The 17901-nt window shown below is 42.8% G+C and overlaps 1 long non-coding RNA gene across 1 annotated transcript; it reads right to left on the bottom strand.

The window, feature by feature from the left end:
* Nucleotides 1-3652: 3652 nt before the first annotated feature.
* Nucleotides 3653-11487, bottom strand: LOC128492035 (uncharacterized). The gene is made up of 2 exons (XR_008354057.1): nucleotides 11278-11487; nucleotides 3653-4339 (listed from the first exon to the last, which is right to left on the bottom strand). It is a non-coding gene; the product is annotated as an uncharacterized LOC128492035 (long non-coding RNA).
* Between the last annotated feature and the right edge of the window lie 6414 nt (nucleotides 11488-17901).

Here is a 17901-nt window from a genome sequence, read left to right as displayed (position 1 = left end):
GCTTGGATGAGGTCCACCTGCTTTCTCTTAGCAGACTGCGCATGAGCTTCTTACGCTATAGACTGTGCCGCTCCTCTTTTACAAGGCTTTTATCACCGATATCTGCGGATCTGTCCCTTTTCAAAAATGCTCAATTTTGAAAGGTCAGTGCACCAAATAAAAATATGATGGGGTGTGTGTGTGTATAGGTGGGTGTATAGGTGTGTGTATGTATGAATGCATGAATTCCTCATTACATTATGCTCAGTTACTGATTGATGGTTGGAAGGTAAAGCAGCCTTTGCAAGGGTTGGTGAGAATAGAGAGAGCTTCAGAACTGCAACTTGATTACATATCTTAACATCGTTGACAAGCAAAAAAACAGGTAGTTTCAATAAAAACAGTTTTTAGTAAAATAAATAAAAAGCCTACGGGGAGGGGCATTTTTAGCCCATACGTGTTATTTTCATCCCTCGCATAATGTGTGGTCTGTTGTGCGATAACCGTATCTCGTTCCAAGGGCTTGTTCTTTTAAGGACTGTTTAATTGGGGTACATGCTGCACTCACCGCTTTCATGGCTGGAATTGCAGATATACCGCCTGTTGGTTTGTTAAACGTTTATATGTCTGTTACTTAACCCATGTTATTTATGCTGAAAATTTGCCACGTACGTAAAGATTTTGCTGTTCTCCATGCCGATCTTCCATAATCTTCCCATGTGCCCTCGCTGATTCCCTCAAATGATTTCTCATTTTTATTGATAAAAAATAATTTACCCCAGTGATTTGCTTGCTCATAATGCAAATTAGGGATTTCCCAGCATTCTTTACATTCTCTGGATAATTATTGTCCTGCATGGCAGATAAGTAATTTACTAACATCCATTCCATACACTCACTGGCCACTTTATTAGGTACACCTTGTTAGTACCGGGTTGGACCCCCTTTTGCCTTCAGAACGGCCTTCATTCTTCGTGGTGTATTTTCTACAAGGTGCTGGAAACATTCCTCAGAGATTTTGGTCCATATGGATATGATGGCATCCCGCAGTTGCTGCAGATTTGCTGGCTGCACATCCATGATGCGAATCTCCCGTTCCTCCACATCCCGAAGGTGCTCTATTGGATTGAGATCTGGTGACTGTGGAGGCCATTGGAGTTCAGTGAACTCATTGTCACGTTCAAGAAACCAGTTTGAGATGATATGAGCTTTGTGACATGGTGCATTATCCTGCTGGAAGTAGCCATCAGAAGATGGGCACGCTGTGGTCAAGGGATGGACATGGTCAGCAACAATACTCAGGTAGGCGGTTGTGTTTAAACGATGCTCAATTGGTACTAAGGGGCCCAATGTGTGCCAAGAAAATGTCCCCCACACCATTACACCACCAGCCTGAACCGCCAAAGTCTGAGCCTGCCATCTGAATGTCACAGCTGGAATCGAGACTCATCAGACCAGGCAACGTTCTTCCAGTCTTCTATTGTCCAATTTTGATTATTCTGTGCCAATTGTAGCCTCAGTTTCCTGTTCTTAGCTGACAGGAGCGGCACCCGGTGTGCTCTTTTGCTGCTGTAGCCCATCTGCTTCAAGGTTCGGAGTGTTGTGCGATCAGAGATGGTATTCTGCATACCTTGGTTGTAACGAGTGGTTATTTGAGTTACTGTTGCCTTTCTGTCACCTCGAACGAGTCTGGCCATTCTCCTCTGATCTCTGACATCAACAAGGCATTTTCATCCACACAACTGCCGCTCACTGGATATTTTCTCTTTTTTTTTGTAAACCCTAGAGATGTTCACTTAAATCACCTTTCTTCCTCCTCCTGATGCTCGGTTGTCTTGACCACGTCTACATGCCTAAATGCATTGAGTTCTTGTGATGTGGTTGGTTATTTGTGTTAACGAGCAATTGAGCAGGTGTACCTAATAAAGTGGCCAATTAGTGTATATCCAATGGAGCCATCATCTTCCAAAATATCTTTTTCAGAAGCATACTTGAACATTTGATTTCACTCTTACTGTCCTTGAAGTCAGGTAGTTCCATTGGTTTGTGGCAGGGGTCCTGGAATAGAGGGCTGGCAACAGGGACAATTTACCCCCTTGGGATACTCTAATTCAAATATGAAACAAAGTAAATACCCTTGATGTATTTTTTTTATTTGGTGCTTAAGATAATTCAGATAATAACTGGTATTTCAGATAATTAATAGGAAGCCTATTTTAAAAGGCATTTATCATGAAAATAATATTTTTATTCACTAAGTATTACATTAGTATCTGTGCCATATTTCCCAGGGCACATCTAAGATGATAAATATGGTTCTTATAAGATATTTGTTTTCTACTTAAACATCACTTTAATTTTAAATAGATTAGGTTTTTTTTGTCAATGTACGGTAAAAGAAAACAAATTTGCCATGGATTTTAAAATCTTTTTATTCATTTTTATTTTCAAAAATAAGGAAACAGTCATGAGCACGAACGAGAAACCCGATTTGACATACTGCTTGCACAAGTTACCAGCAAAAGAACACGGGAACAGCATGTCCGCCCCTCACTGAAGCTGGGTCCCAAACAGTACGACACCAAAATAAGGCAAAATCACGCTGCCATCACCTAGGCTCCCCTACCCCCAAAAGCACAAACATACGAATACATAGAAGGAACAGTCTTCCCTGCCACCGCCCCGCTGTCCGTAGTCACTCCGCCTTTGCCGTCCTAAGTAAGCGAATCGGAGTGTGGCCATGTCGTTATTGCAATGAATTCCAAGCTGTATATTTAAATGCGTTGTATATTCTGACGACGTCTTCAAATTTGAAAGAGATTAACCCTCCTTCTAAACCGGGCCATTCGAGACGTTAGTATTATAGCCGGGTGACCAGGCATTGGCTCTACTTGGCCTAGCCTGACGTCCAACTCAGTCTGGGCTGCAAAGGGGTTTATTCACTAAAGGAAGAGTAGACCAGAGAGTTCGAAGGAGAACTGTGGTTTCATCTCTTTGACTGTACTATATATATTATGAAGGGCCAACCACTGTGAGCTTGGCTGGTGGATTTCTTGAAATCCATTGGATTATGCGTTATACAGGGCCCTTCTTTCTGTAGACGCTTGCTGGTGTTCGCCCTTCGTAATGGATGGCGAAGTGAGGGAGTTGAAACCTTCACTCTCTAGCAAACTCTCCTGCCAACTCTCTTTTTAGTGAATAAAACCCAAAGAGAGGAGAAGCTGAAGCAACCTGGCTCAAGATCTCAAGATTTTTGTTCAGGGTTGGCTTGGCCCTAACTTGGTTCATATCTGACCTAAGCCAGCTTGCCCGGTTCTAGTTCATTCAGCACAGGCTAATGGCCCCCAGTGCTGATCATCATAGCTCGGGTTTTAAAGATATCTTTAGAGAAATTATTCTTAAACTTTAAATAAATAAGGAGATCGCCTCCTGCCTTTTCATACGGGAGCCAGAACAGGACAAAACCAGGTCACGGTAGGCAGGACTAGCTGGACGTGGTAATAAAAATGTTTTATTTTAGGACCTGGGCATTACCTCCTACTTGGCAATAAAGGACACTGTCCTAGAGGTCCAGCATTCAGTTTCCATACCCTGAGCTCTGAATATGAACCTGTGCTGATGTGGTGCAAGACTCTGAAAACTGTTGAGAAGTTTGATCTTATGCTATTAAATATTATTATTTTTTAGATAAGCTGTATTAGCCCAAGAGGAAATTAAAGCTGTGGTTGACGTCAATACCTTTTACTTGGCATACAAAGTAAAGGTGTAAAGTTACACAAGCATTTGGGACCTTTCATCTAAAGAAGAGACCTCTGAGGTCCCAAAAGGCTTACGTACGTTTACGGTCTTTATTGTTGGCCCAATTAAATTTTTTGAGCGTCAACCAGACTCCATTTTTTAAACAATATGTCCGCTTTAAGAAGAGAATGTCAGGCTATGGATTTGAAGACATTTCAGAATGTTAGTCCTGGGCCCTGTTTACAAGTATATCAGTATTGGGTTTTTGTCTTTATGTGGAATATAGGTGGGCTCGGTGACTGAATGGGATGGATATTTTTGGGTCGTTGACTCTTCCCCGTCTTCTCCACTTTGGGGTAAGGAATGTACCAAGGTTTTGGCTTCCGAATTCCCATATTTCTGGAAACACAGGGTGTAGAGAAACGCGGTCAAATGGAGCAGACACACGAGGCCAAAAATGACCACCACCACGATAGTTTGAGGCTCCCACGGCCCAGGGTCCACAGCAACCTCCATCTGCTTTTGGGTGACGTTTCCTCGGCTTAAGTGATGGGCTGGCGAGAGATTCATGGTGATCTGGTAACAAGGCGCAGGTTCTGTCATCCGCTACTCATCATGTGTCCTGCAATACATACATAAATAAGACTAAGTTATGTTTATCTGAGCAGAAGCTCTGCAGCCAATGGGCCCATGGTGCTGTTGTGAAAAACACCATTGTAATGACCAAGCTGTCAGATGACCGACTTTTTGGGGGTAAAATATTTAAGTTCCTAACAAATGGTTCAGATTTTTTTATTATTATTGTCGGCTTTAATACAGGCGAGACACAAAAAACCCCAAAGTTTACAACGACTACAAAAAAAACACTGCTACTTCATGACCAGTGACATATTCTGGCCTAGGCCAATGCAAAACTGGGGGAAGATCGCCCTCTGGCGTCCCTGCTCAGTAGAGCAGTTACAAGAGAAATCTCTTATCTGCCCAAACTAGACTTGGGCTTCGGCCAACTCTTCGTGTTCGTCTTTGTGGGGAAAAAAATCTTCGAATTCCGCGAATATTCGCCCGTTCCTGTGTTCAGTTCAGGCGAATATTCGTGTTTGGTTTCTTTTTTTGTATAAGGGGTTAATACGGGGTTAATGCGGTACGGACCTTTAAAATCGCGGCGCCAAAGCTGCTGCGTAGTGCATACTGCGTTAACCGTGTATTAACCCCTTCTACAAAAAATGGCAAAAAACTCTTGGAGGCCAAGTTCCGCCGTCAGGAGTTAAAGGGCAGTGCAAGCGACTCTATTGGTCGCTTACAGTTGCTTTCACGGCCCTTTTAACTCCTGACGGCCTGTCTCCCCGCTCCAAGAGTGAAAAGTTTAACAGGAGTGGAAATCCGTAGTTTTGCCGTCAGGAGTTAAAGGGCCATAAGAACGACTTTCTTGGTCGTCCGCAGGGGTCTCTTCTAGCATCAACCAAGGCCCTTTAACTCCTGGTGGCGAACCTGCGGATTTCCGCTCCCGTTAGATGGGGAAGGGACCAAGGAGATTAGTAAACAAAGACGAACACGAAGATTCTTTGTGCTGTGTGTCTTTGTCTTCGTGTACGCTTTGCTGCCTCCATGTTCGGTATTCAGGCTGAACAACAAAAACGCACCCTTTGTGTTCGTTTCCGTTTCCGCCCGAATACAAATGCACAAGTCTAGCCCAACTGGCCCATTTACCCTATAGAGGCTACAACGCGCAGCTATCAATAGGTCACAAAGTTACGTAAAAAAGTCCTGCCCCCTAACCACGACCTTAAAACACAAGTGCCCCTCATTGAGGTACACAATGACGCATAAAAAACAAGGTTTGACCACAAATATCTCATGATAACCTACAATTGTGAGACCCAGGTCAGCAGATAATGCCGGTCACCCTACAATATTTAATGCCTTCCGCTCGTCGTTGTTCTTTCGCTTAGCATGATGCCCTCTAAGCACATAACTACTGTTATCATACTATCTCTGAGTGTGAATGTTTCGATTCCCGCCGTGCTAGCATCTACCCACTCAACAGCCTCACGAAGTAAGTGTTTTCTCAGATCTTCTGACCCATTTCCTGCAATTCTGCTTAATAAACACAAAAAAAGGTTCTCAGATACAAATGAGAACTAAAGATTTCATCCAAACTTCATGGTGGGACTGCTGTACCAGCACCCCTAAGAACTATTGCAAAGGCTTTAAAGTAGGATGCATGGGAGGAGATGGAGAAGATCATAGGCAGAAGTGGCCTCATGAATGGTTTTTTTCAGTCAAGTCGTAAGCAGGGTGGGCAGGAGAATAACATATAGGTTTGATGTAATTTCTGCACTCCGATATTTCCGGTGCTCGAACCGGGCTCCACCAGCACCCCAAAATACCACAAATAAAGTCGCTCAGCAATCCGGTAGTAAAGTGAGGTGCATTTAATTCAAGGGCAACGTCTCTACCTTACGGTCTTTATCGAGCCATGGACAGATCTATCACACAAGAGGCGGTATACACAATCCTATTTTGTGTGCGGGGAATGGGAATACATACGGGTTGGCCCCCCCTCAACAAAAATTTGGAATTTTTTTAATTGGTTTTGGAAGATATTCGTTAGATTCGGTAAGATCAACTGTTTTGTTCGTTAGATCTATCATGCAGGGGGCGATATTTGTAATGCTATTTTGTGTGCGGGGGATGGGAATACATACGGGTTGGCCCCCCTCAACTGAATTTGGAGTTTTGTCCCGTTGAGCTCTACCTCTGTACCGTGAACTTTGGGGGGGGGGCTATGCAAAGCTAAAAGATAGGTTTTATTTCTCTAAATGCTTTATTTCCTATTGCCCCCGCACACAAAACAGGATTGTGAATATCGCCCCCTGCGTGATAGATCTAACGGAAAAAAACAGTTGATCTTACCGGATCTAACAGATATCTTCCAAAACCAATAAAAATAATTCCAAATTTCAGTTGAGGTGGGGCCAACCGTATGTATTCCCATCCCCCGCACACAAAATAGGATTGTGAGTACCCCCTCCTACATGATAGATCTAATGAAAAAAACTGTTGATCTTACCGGATTTAATGAATATCTACCAAAATCAATTAAAAAAAAATCAAATTTCAGTTGCGGAGGGCCAGCCCCCCTCATTAAATATGCAATATCTCAGTAATTAGACTAGATCTAACAAAAATGTTGTCTGATCAAACCTGATCTAATGCAGAGCTATCATAATCAATAAGTTTGTTGAATTTTTTTGTTGAGGGGGGCTGGCTACGGGTTAGCCGCCCCTGAAAAAGATTGTTAATATTGCATATTTTAGAGTAGATCTAACGGAAAAAAAAAACAGTTGATCTAACCTGATCTAACAAATTGAATGATCTTTTGTTAAAATTCTTAATATGGGGGGCTAACCCAGCTGTGCAGAGGGACAGTGCATAAAAATCAGGACTGTCCAACTTAAAATGGGACACTTGGGAGTTATGTATAAAAGTAGTAAAGTAAAGCCTTTTGTAATATATGGTCCGTTTGCAAAATAGAAAATAAAACAGGAAACCAGCTGCTTTTATCGTAATGGCATTTTTATAGCGTTGTGCACGCGAAATCGCGTTTTATTAGTAAATGTAATTTTTTGGGATGTCCTGCTATGACAGGAATGTTCCTTCAAAAATGAAGTTCTCAGAAACAGGCCGAGCTAATTAAAACTGGCTGCGTTGTGGAGATAATCACGTTTTGTTTGGGTTTCCAACTGTGTTCTCAGATAGAGAGGGGCTTTTTTCCCTCTTACTGGGCTTCATATTTATGTATCCCAAATAAAAAGCACTCAGTCCTGCCCTGGGATTTATAGGTGAGTTTCGGTGATCGGGTGACCGCGTCGGCCATGTTTTCCAGGACACATATCATTTTATAGCTGACCAGCCCAGATAAAATGCTGCCCTGCAGCATGGAGGATGTATAGCTGAGCAATTGGTTCCTTTCCATGAGTCTATACATCCCACATACTGCTTTTATCTGGGCTGGGCTGGTCAGCAATATGTAAAAATGATATGTGTCCTGGAAAACATGGCCGATGTGGTCAGCAGGTCATATGTCCAAAAGTATTGGGACACCCCTCCTTATTGAGGGGAGTGTCAGTCATACTCATTGATAACAGGTGTATACAGCACACAGGCCGCAATCTCCATAGACATTGGCAGTAGAAGGGGTCGTACTGAAGAGCTCAGTGACTTTAAACATGGCGCTGTCATAGGATGCCACCTTTGGTCAGTTCATGAATTGTCAGCCCCGGTTCCCTGTGCTATTATCTAGAAGCGGAGATGTCTGGGAGGAACAACAGCTCAGCCACGAAGCCGTAGATCACTCAAAGAGCTTCGCTGCTTTCAACATCACTCGCTACAGAGTCTCAAACTGCCCCAGGAAGCAACATCAGCGTCTGGAGCGTCTTTATGAAATGGGTTTCCAAGGCCGAGCAGCTCTGGAGTGATGGATCGCGCTTCCCTATCTGGAAGTCTGATGGATGAATCTGGATTTGGCGGATGCCAGGAGAACGGCACCTGCCGGAATATACAGGGCCCGCAGTAATGTTTGGTGGAGGAGGGATAATGGTTTTGGGTTGTTTTTCAGGGTTTGGGCCCCTTCGTTCCAGTGAAGGGTAACGTTAATGCTACAGAATACAAAGGCATTCTAGACAATTGTAGGCTTCAAACTTTGTGGCTCCAGTTTGGGGAAGACCATTTCTTGTTCCAGCATGAGCGCGCCCCAGCGCACAAAGCAAGCTCCATAAAGACATGGTTGGATGAGTTTGGTGCGGAGGGACTCGAGTGACCTGCACCCTAACTCCTAGAAACACATTTGAGATGTATTCAACATCATATGGAAATGCAAGTATTCTTATTGGAGTTTTAACATATACTGCCGTAGTTCCGCCAGCTCAATCCCAGGATCTACAATCCTACGTCACTGACATTTTAGCTAACTGGTGGTTTATATGAAAGTCAAGCATCCCTAATATAGTAAACCTACCCCCTATATATAAAGGCCTGATTTTGGGTCTTCACCCAGCCTTCTGAATCCAAAAAAATGGAGAGCGCTCTCTTTCCCGTCTGTCTAGCCTCCCAGAACAAGAGAAACATGATAAATGCCAACATCTTGTTTATAGTGACTGCAAATAAACACAGATTATGCTGCTCATTGCCAAACAGGCGGCCTTAAAGAAGAGAGCAATACGCCGCATTCTGAAGCAGATTATCGGGGTTCTTCCAAGACACCCCTTATTAATTTCACATATTCTTAAAGGAATGTCATTAGAAATTTGGCACGTTTGCATAGAATCGATGAATATTTCTGGACACGTTATGAGCTCGTTAGCTGTGCTTTCCGGATTCATTGAGATGCCCGGCCAGACGACAGATTTCATGGCTGCAGTAATTGAAGGCTGTAAAACGTGCCTTTTTGGGTATTTCAAGGCCAAGCAAATGGCTTTTTTTTTGCAATGTAAACATACAGACGGTCCTCATTTTACATCGAATCAGCTCATACTTAATGTTTTAAATCCACCTCTACAGACGTGTTTTATGGAATATAAAGGTTTAATCAATTTCAAAATTTGGTAAAAGATCTATTTTTCTACTTGAGCATAAACCCCAGCGCTGTATACAGTAAGGCAAGTTATCGTTCCCAAAAACCTGGTTTTATCTCCTTTTGTTCCAATAAACTTCCTTTACCTGCAGACCTGGAGGCGGCCATTGTTGTCGGTCATGTGATATTTTGGGTGACCTTCCCTGCTCAATCACCACACTGAGCTAATTCTTTATGGCCATGCTAGTAAAGTCCTTTCCTCCATAAACTTTTAGTAGAGTTTCTGACTGAGGAATTAAGACTGAGCCATTCTACTGTTATTATCAGGTATTATAATAAGGAGTCAGGGTGATTGTCTTGTAGATCGGGCTAAAATAACAGCGATATGGCTAATATACCGCTGCCTGAAAACATTATATTATACAAAAACTAGGACTGTTAAAATAATATAATATTTTTGAAAATACACTTTAATTTGAGACTAGTAATAAAAACGCCTTCTTGTTGAATATCGGATGTTTGCCCAAGTGAAGTGGGGTTTGGAAACCAGATGGTATCTCTGAGGCCATTACAGCAGGCCTACCCTTCAAATAGCATACTGGAGGGGACCAGCAGGGCACTTCCAGCAACTGATCTTTTAATAATAATAATAATAATAATATATTTATATTAAAATGTATTTAGGCACAGGTGCTTCAGTTGGCGAGAAAGGAACCGCATGACCTCTGGAGGCAAGGAAGACCATACAACTAATTTCATGCATTTATGGGTGGCAGATAAGGGGAACAGCCTCCCACCATAAGTGGTAGAAGTTAAATTAGCGAGGGAATTGAAACAATGTATGGGATACGCATAAACCAAAGACAAAGAACCCAAAATGGTTAGAGGTCTTTGTAGCAGAAAAATAGGCAGACTAGGTGGGCCGAGTAGTTCTTACTGTTTGCTACTTTAATACGCAATTGTTTACTGAAAGAAAAAGAGAATTTACTTTTTGAGAAGCTGCAGCTCTAGGGCTGCAGGGCATTACCCCCTCCATGGTCTCCTGTTTTGAAGCCACCTTAGACTGCTTGAAGCAGCCGATCAGCAGCAGAAACGGAAATCAATGGGAGCGCTTTCTGTGCATTTAAGCGGGGGGGTGGGGGCTCTGGTTAGACCCCCTGAAACTCCAGCCTGAGCCAACGCTAGAGCTGGCGGAGAATATACTACATGTGCGCAGGGACAGAGCAGATGTGTTCGGAAATCCGACGACCTGGGGAGGAGGAAAGAGGGCAAATGCCGAATCCCTCTTGTGCTTTTGCAAAGGCGCTATCATATGCCTTAAAGTGCATACAGCGGCCGAGTGCCCGTTAGCGTGATAGCTGAGCAAAAAAAACCCAAACTATCGGGAATTTGAATACGTTCCCTTCGGATGAGATCTGAATAAACCCCATTTCTGTCATCCTCATGCTTCTGATCATAAGACTGGCTGCTCGTGGATTACAATGAACCCCCCCCCCCCGGTCTATGTGTCTAGAAACCCACCCTGTACTAGCCAACTGCCCCGTTTCAAAGAGGGTCACCAGGTCACTCAAAGGTGTATTGAGGTGACATAAAAAAATCACCAATTTACCTACATAATAATCATTTAATTCCCTTAAATAAAAGAACAAGCGTCAGAAATGTCTCTTTTGGCTACAATATATATAACTATCATTTTTCCTAATGCTGACACACACAGAAATATCTCAGTTGGAATCCAACAATAGAATTTTGAGCGTTGCTTTCTTTCGAGCGCATCATATTGGCTAGTGAGGCTCGGTCTTATCAACCCTTTCATTCCTATATATTCTATACCCTGAATCAATGTCTCTATCCATATCTACAGAAGACACCAGCGGTTTCCTCTTTCTGGTTTTTAATTAACCCTTTCAGAGGCAGATGGGCGACCAATGCATTACAATACATTCTATCCCGTAGCCCAAATAAAGCACTGATGTACGATGCGTTACCTGTAAGGTTTTAGGGGGTCCGAGTCAGCGCTGAATGCCGGCGGGGTGGGAATTCGCTTGCATTTTCCGCATCTGTATACAGTCTGGCGCCTGTGCAGAGTATACAGAGGCACAGGGAGATAAAAAAAAAAGAACAGGAGCGAGGGAAACATTCATGATTGTGGTTGCTTTGGAAACACATCACCTCGCGGCTACATCGCTAAGAAAAAGAAAAAATTATATATATATATGAACATCATACTGCAACAGCACAGATCCAGACCCGAATGTCATATAGACCACATCTTTAGTCCATAAATACAGTATATATGTGTGTGGGTTTGTGTGTATGTATGTGTGAATGTGTGTGTGGGTTTGTGTGTGTGTCTGTGTATGTGTGTGTGGGTTTGTGTGTTTGTGTGTATGTATGTGTGAATGTGTGTGTGGATTTGTGTGTGTGTGTGTGTGTGTGTGCGTGTAGATTAGAAAAACGAATACAGCTATGTTACATAAGGTGTTTTACATATAATCGTCTAGTGATTTTAAACGATTTAGAAACACGCATTTGATTTTTTTTTTGTTTAATTTGCTAGCGCTGTAAATGTCAGGGACACGGCAGCCTCCGCCAAACCAGCTGTTTTGGATTGAAACCCCCCTTGATGAAAGGAAGACCTAGAGGATTATTGGAAGTGAAGTGCTTGGCATCTGGAGTGACAATGTCTGCCTGTCCTTGGATAATAACATCAAATCGACATTAGGGCTAAGATTCCGTGGCTGGTATGACTAGGATCTCCTTTAAAACATCAAACTTATAGGAGTCATAGAAGGACTATAGGGTGCCCCCAAAAAAACAGTGGGGCTTCAGGGGAAGGAGGTGACCATACCTGGGAACTCTCCGGGTTTGACACCCAAATCCTCCGGGTGGCTGGTTCTTGACATGCCCTGCTCTCCATCCATTTCCCCAGCGGGAAGGCCCACGACATCAGCAGATCCGCCCACTGACATCAGCGGATCCGCCCACCAACGTCAATGGGACCGCCCGCTGACGTCAGTGGGCAGTCCTGGCCGCGGCCCGCAAGGGAAGGCTCCGGGTAGCCGGAGCTCAGAAGTTCCCAGGTATGGAGGTGTAACATGGAAACATAGAATCTGATGGCCGATAAGAACCATTCAGATCACCTAGTCTGCCCATGTTTCCTGCTGTGAAAACATTTATTGGTCTTTGGTCTTAACTACGCAGAGGTAGACTATAAACTAAAACTTTCGTTTGCAAGTAGTAAGAAGGCTGCAGATGGATAGCCATCTGTCTTGATATTCAGAGCCATATTTAAATCAATCAAATGCCAGAAGACCCCGTCCCACTACATCCTACACACACTCTGTCCCTAGGTAAAAATCTATTCTGCCCTACGGAGAATCCAGTATGTTGGTTATCAAAGTGCCCTGCAATAAAGGAGTTGGTTTCATCATCAAAGGGTATACCGCAGTTGGTGGATCATGAGGCATCTAAACATGGCGATAGGGGTGGGATGATAAACTGGAACTGGAGGAAGCTATAGCCATGCCTGAGAACGCTCTGGTTCTCTTGATCACTGTGGGGGAAGCTCTGGGTCGTGGGAGCGGTGTTGCGCCACTCCACACTCCCCTCCCACTTCCCCTCCAAAAATGGCTTGTGTCCCATGACGTCAACAGGACCTCCTACAGAGTGTCCAGGTATGGTTGTAGCTAGGGTGACCACATGTCCTGGATTTGCCGGGACTGTCCCACGATGGGACTTCACATCCCTGGCCCTGGGCACCCTTAATCCGGGAAAATGAATTGTGGGCGGTGCCAGCCCCACTCAATAATGTTTGTGGACGCCGCCAGCGTCGCTCAATAATCTTCTTGAGTGGTGCCAGTGTAGCAGTGGGAAACCAGCAAGGTGTCAGGGCATATGGAGGGATCAAGCAAGGTCCAGTGTTCTGAAGATTTCGGTCAGGTAAGTCGGCAAACTGGGGACATGGTTTGCAATGGGAAGCTTTTTTTGGGGACATGGTTGGCAACAAGAAGCTGGGGACAAAGATGGCTATAGGAAGCTGTTGACAAACATGGAACTGTTTAGCTGTTTGGGGACCAATATGGCACAGTTTAGCCGTGTTGGTGTAAAGATGGCGCTGTTTAGCTGTTTGGGGAGCAAATGCGGTTACCCTCGCTATAGCACAGATACTGAGGCCTACCCTGCGTCATGCCACCTGCCCCTAAACAACCCCTATTGGAATACAGCAGAGAACATTGTGAGTAACTCATTTATCTGTTTAGCAAAACCATTCAAACTGGAGAGAGAGCGGACATTGTCAGCTAGAATGCAAACGGACAAAAAAGAAGATGCACACGGTTACACAGGACAGAGTCTCGGACGGTGGATATAATGTGGATGCCGTTACAACGCAAAGCAGAAAATGTAACTGTGGTCCAACTATCATCTGCAAACTTCATCAGAACATTCTAAAACCTGCGGATAAATGCAAAATTAAATTGACAAGCGAACGTAACAGGTTGGAAATGGTAAAAGACGGTGTACGCAGTTCAGCAAGTGCAATTTCATAACATCATGGCAATGGGTTGCCACTCAGAACCACGTGGCAGCCAGGCACTTTTGGAGTTACATACCATACAAGCCTTCAATTGTGGATATTTTACCAGATTTGTCAAAAAAGACCAAAAGATTAAATGTATGCGATGTAAAAAATGGATTTTGGCATGTAGAGTTGGATGAGAAATCTAACATACTTGACAAGATTTGTAACCCCGTTTAGGTGATATTGGTGGCTTTGAATGCCCAAGGGAATAAGTCCAGTGACGTCTACGGGATTGCCCACCGGGATCCTGCAAGGGAAGGGCTCCGAGTAGCCAGAAAGTTCCCGGGTATGTGTATGCTGCAATACAGGAACATGATAAAAAAAAAAATGAAATTGGTTTTTAGAAAGCTTTAGGACAAAAAAAAAAAGCTCAACCTGGAGAAAAAACATCAAACTAAAAGGAGATCTACTTACTTCTCAAGGATTAAAAGTAGACCCAGAAAAGGTAAAGGTGATTCAGAAAAAGCCTTCACCAATGAATGTGTGTGCGGTCCACAGCTTTTTGGGAATGGTTAATGACCTTTCGATATACTGACGTCATTTAGCAGAGATGTGGGAATCACGGAGACAATGAATATTGGAAAATGGAGAGAGGTACAGAACACAACCTTTGAGTCCATAATGCCATCAAATGGCGGTCTTAAAATATTACAACCCAAAGAAGGACCTTGTGGTGTGGTGTGGTGTGAAAACACTGACAACAACAGAATGTTGGGGAAGGAGCAATTTCATCACAATACATATGGCCGACCTGTAATAGTCCATTCAGATCATAAACCTCTTAAAAGTATTCACAAGGATGTGTTACTAAATGCCCCAAAGAGGTTGCAGCGTATGTTGCCAAGACTTCAGAAATCTGACTTCACTGTTTCAACATTTTATATGGTTCTTTGGAAGATAAGCAAGCCAAGAGATTCCAGACAGACCTTGGCAAAAAAAGTTGGTACGAATTTGTTCACTTGGAATGGTTAAGTGGATTTTTGGGAAGTGGATTACTCAAAGGTTACCAGATCCAAAATATGAATAAAAAAAATAAAAAATACAGTTTGCAAGATATGGGATTCTAGACACTTAGACAATTTACTGGATCCGCATAATATTCTAACTCCAGTCCTATCCAGTAGTCCAACTTAGAGGCTTATGAGCAGGCGAACCAGAACTTTGGTGCCCATGAATGAAAAACTACTGAAACGCAAAGCTGTACATCAAGCAGAGACACATCAAGCCAAGACCAGGAGGCAGGAAAACCAAAAGCAGCAGTAAATGTATTATATTAAACGAGCAAACGATCTGCCAGTCCTCTACTGGGGCGCCATACAACCTATGGACAAATTCAATCAATGTTGGCAACAAAGGAGAAGTCTCGGAGAACTTGGGAATCATCAGGTGCAAACAGAACGAGACCGATTGCTTCATTGCGTTCAGCTGTTATTTTTTTTCCATAATCTTCTCATTTACTCACTAACTTGTCATGTTAGGCCTCCTGTTCAGTGCTTGCTATTAGGTGTCTTCACGGTCCTGTTGGCATCATACTATCTCCTACTGTCCTCTATATCTTATTCTTTGTATTATCGATAAAATACATCGTCTGTCCCTTGTTTTCCAGCTTTCAGGTTTTGTTTGAGGATTCTCTCTGTCAGCCGGGACAAGACAACTTATTTGCCTGACCCTCTATACCTTATTCCTTATCATTTGCCATCTGCAGTCACCGGCGTCTCACGGCCTACTAGGCTGCTTTTGGAGAAGCCACTTGGTGTTCACACACAAACCATCGACATTAATTCCACATTAACAATTCTCTAAAACATTAAACTAGGAACCATGAATGATAGTAAGTGGTGTAAATAAATAAATAAATAAATAACCTTTTAGGAGCATTTATAACATTTATAATGAGATCTCAAAAATCAAAGGTACCGGTAATTATCCCTCTCTTTAAAAAATCTAAAAATAAAGAGGTCTACTCGTAATGTTCCATCTCAGACACTTTAAAACAACATGTGTGACGGGAAACAAAAACAAGCTTTGAGATTTTTCCAGAATGTCGTTTTTAGACATCCGATCCCATTTTTTTGCAGGGTCGAGGTCAACACAGGGGGAAGAACTGACGTCATGGAAAGCAATGATGATGTACGTGGACTATGAACCATCGCTCATCTCACAAATATTATTTTATCCTTGAATCTTATCACTCAATGTTACTTAAGCCTATATTTTCTTAACATGAGATTTTGTATTACTATTAAAATCAGTATACGTGTCGGTAATCGGACGTTTGTTTAAATAACGTGTATTTCTACCAGTCAACTCGACTGTTTCAGAAGGAAAATCCAGAATTCTCCCAAAAATAAATGTAAAAAAACCCAAAATTTTTCTGTTATTAAGATTAGTTGGACTTTTGTTTTCCCTGAGTTGCGGTTTCTTCACCAGTTGTCGAATTTGAGTTGATTGGCCAAAAAGCCAAAGGATGACATGCCTCTACGTTCTTATGAGCTTACCATCTCCGTTTCCATGAACAGGAGACCAGGCACTTCTGGGAAAATCTAAAGCAACTCTTTGTGTGTTGGTGGAAAAAAAAATATGACCTATGGTACAAAAATCTTTCTATGACCTTTGTTATAAAGCTTGTTATGTTATTAGAAGATATATCCAGTCTAGACAATGTGTTAATTTCGTTGGGATCTTTATAGCTGGCTTGTGATTCTAGCTTATCAAAGGCTGCTTTTCTTTTGTAGCAGTAAGTTGATACAAGATCCCGCGGCACAGATAAGTCTGGAAACCTTCTTGCAGAGTTTTACCAGGCGGCGTCGTTTCTCAGACCCCGTTGCGATTGCAGGTACCCGCTTTTATTGAAGCCGGGGGTTGCAAGTGCTTTCATATGTCGTGAAGGGTTGGGTGTGAAGCAGAAGTGCTTGGAGGAGCCATAGTGGATCACTGATGAAGCATATAAGCAGAGGTACAGAAACGTTATCTATAAGGACATAATAGATTAAGCAACCAGATCGGCCAGAAGAAAGCCCTGCTCTGTAGACTAGTTTGGCTCTGGTGTCTCCTGGTTCCTTCACATTTTGTTCCCACGAAACATAGTGACTCTTTCACTTGCACAATGTGCCCATGTGTTACAGATGTGTCACAGATATACACTCAAATTGTTCCTTCCAAAGAGCCTCAAGGAACACTTTCTTGACTCATCTGCTATTGATCAGATGAGTCAGTCCATACCATTTCTTTTATATTCTTTGAGATCATAATACACGTTATTAAATAACATTTCACCCCTCTAAACCCGCATTGCCAAATCTCCTGTCCTGCATTTGGGTAGGATGGGTGGTGCTCAATCTCCTACCTACAAAGATTATCTAGTTTCTCCCCTATTTAATTTACCCAACCTTCACAATTTCTCCCCAAATCACCTTTTATTCTTCCGAACTCCGTGAGATGGAGGCAGCCCTCTTAACGTCTTGTATTGACTTGACAGATGAATATTGATTGAATTTACAGTAGCATTTCGATGATTATTGTACATTAATAATATATTATTGTCACTGAGCTACATGATGTTTATTCTTATGGGGTTTGTTCAATTGATGTTTAGCCACCATGTGCCCCAAACCTACCGATCTTCACCGATGCTTTATTCTGACATCATTACACAAATACATTAATTGAATCACATGACTTAGTAGGTCAGAACCAATTGGCTTATCAAGTCTACCCTTCACCCATCTGGAAAGGCTCAGACTCGGTTATTGTTTTAATTTGCTGCACAGAACACTCTGACCCAGAAATTCTTCTCCACCATCCATAAAATCCACAACGTCTTCAATGCACGGCTTTTCAAGTGGAAAGTCCAAGCTCACCTTTTCCACTCATTGGTTTCCACCGTTTCTCCCCTTACTTATTTTATCTGTTTCAGTTAAAATCACCTTCCTTTTTTTAAAACTTCCCTTAAGTTGCCCCTAATTTCATGTACCAAATTGCCCTACAGGTTCAGTGGGCAAAATATTGTGTGTGGGGGGTACCTCTTTCT

Source organism: Spea bombifrons, chromosome 4 (assembly GCF_027358695.1).
Source record: "Spea bombifrons isolate aSpeBom1 chromosome 4, aSpeBom1.2.pri, whole genome shotgun sequence".
NCBI lineage: Eukaryota > Metazoa > Chordata > Amphibia > Anura > Pelobatidae > Spea > Spea bombifrons.
Note: the sequence above shows the minus strand (reverse complement) of the source record. Positions and strands in the feature narration are given on the sequence as shown.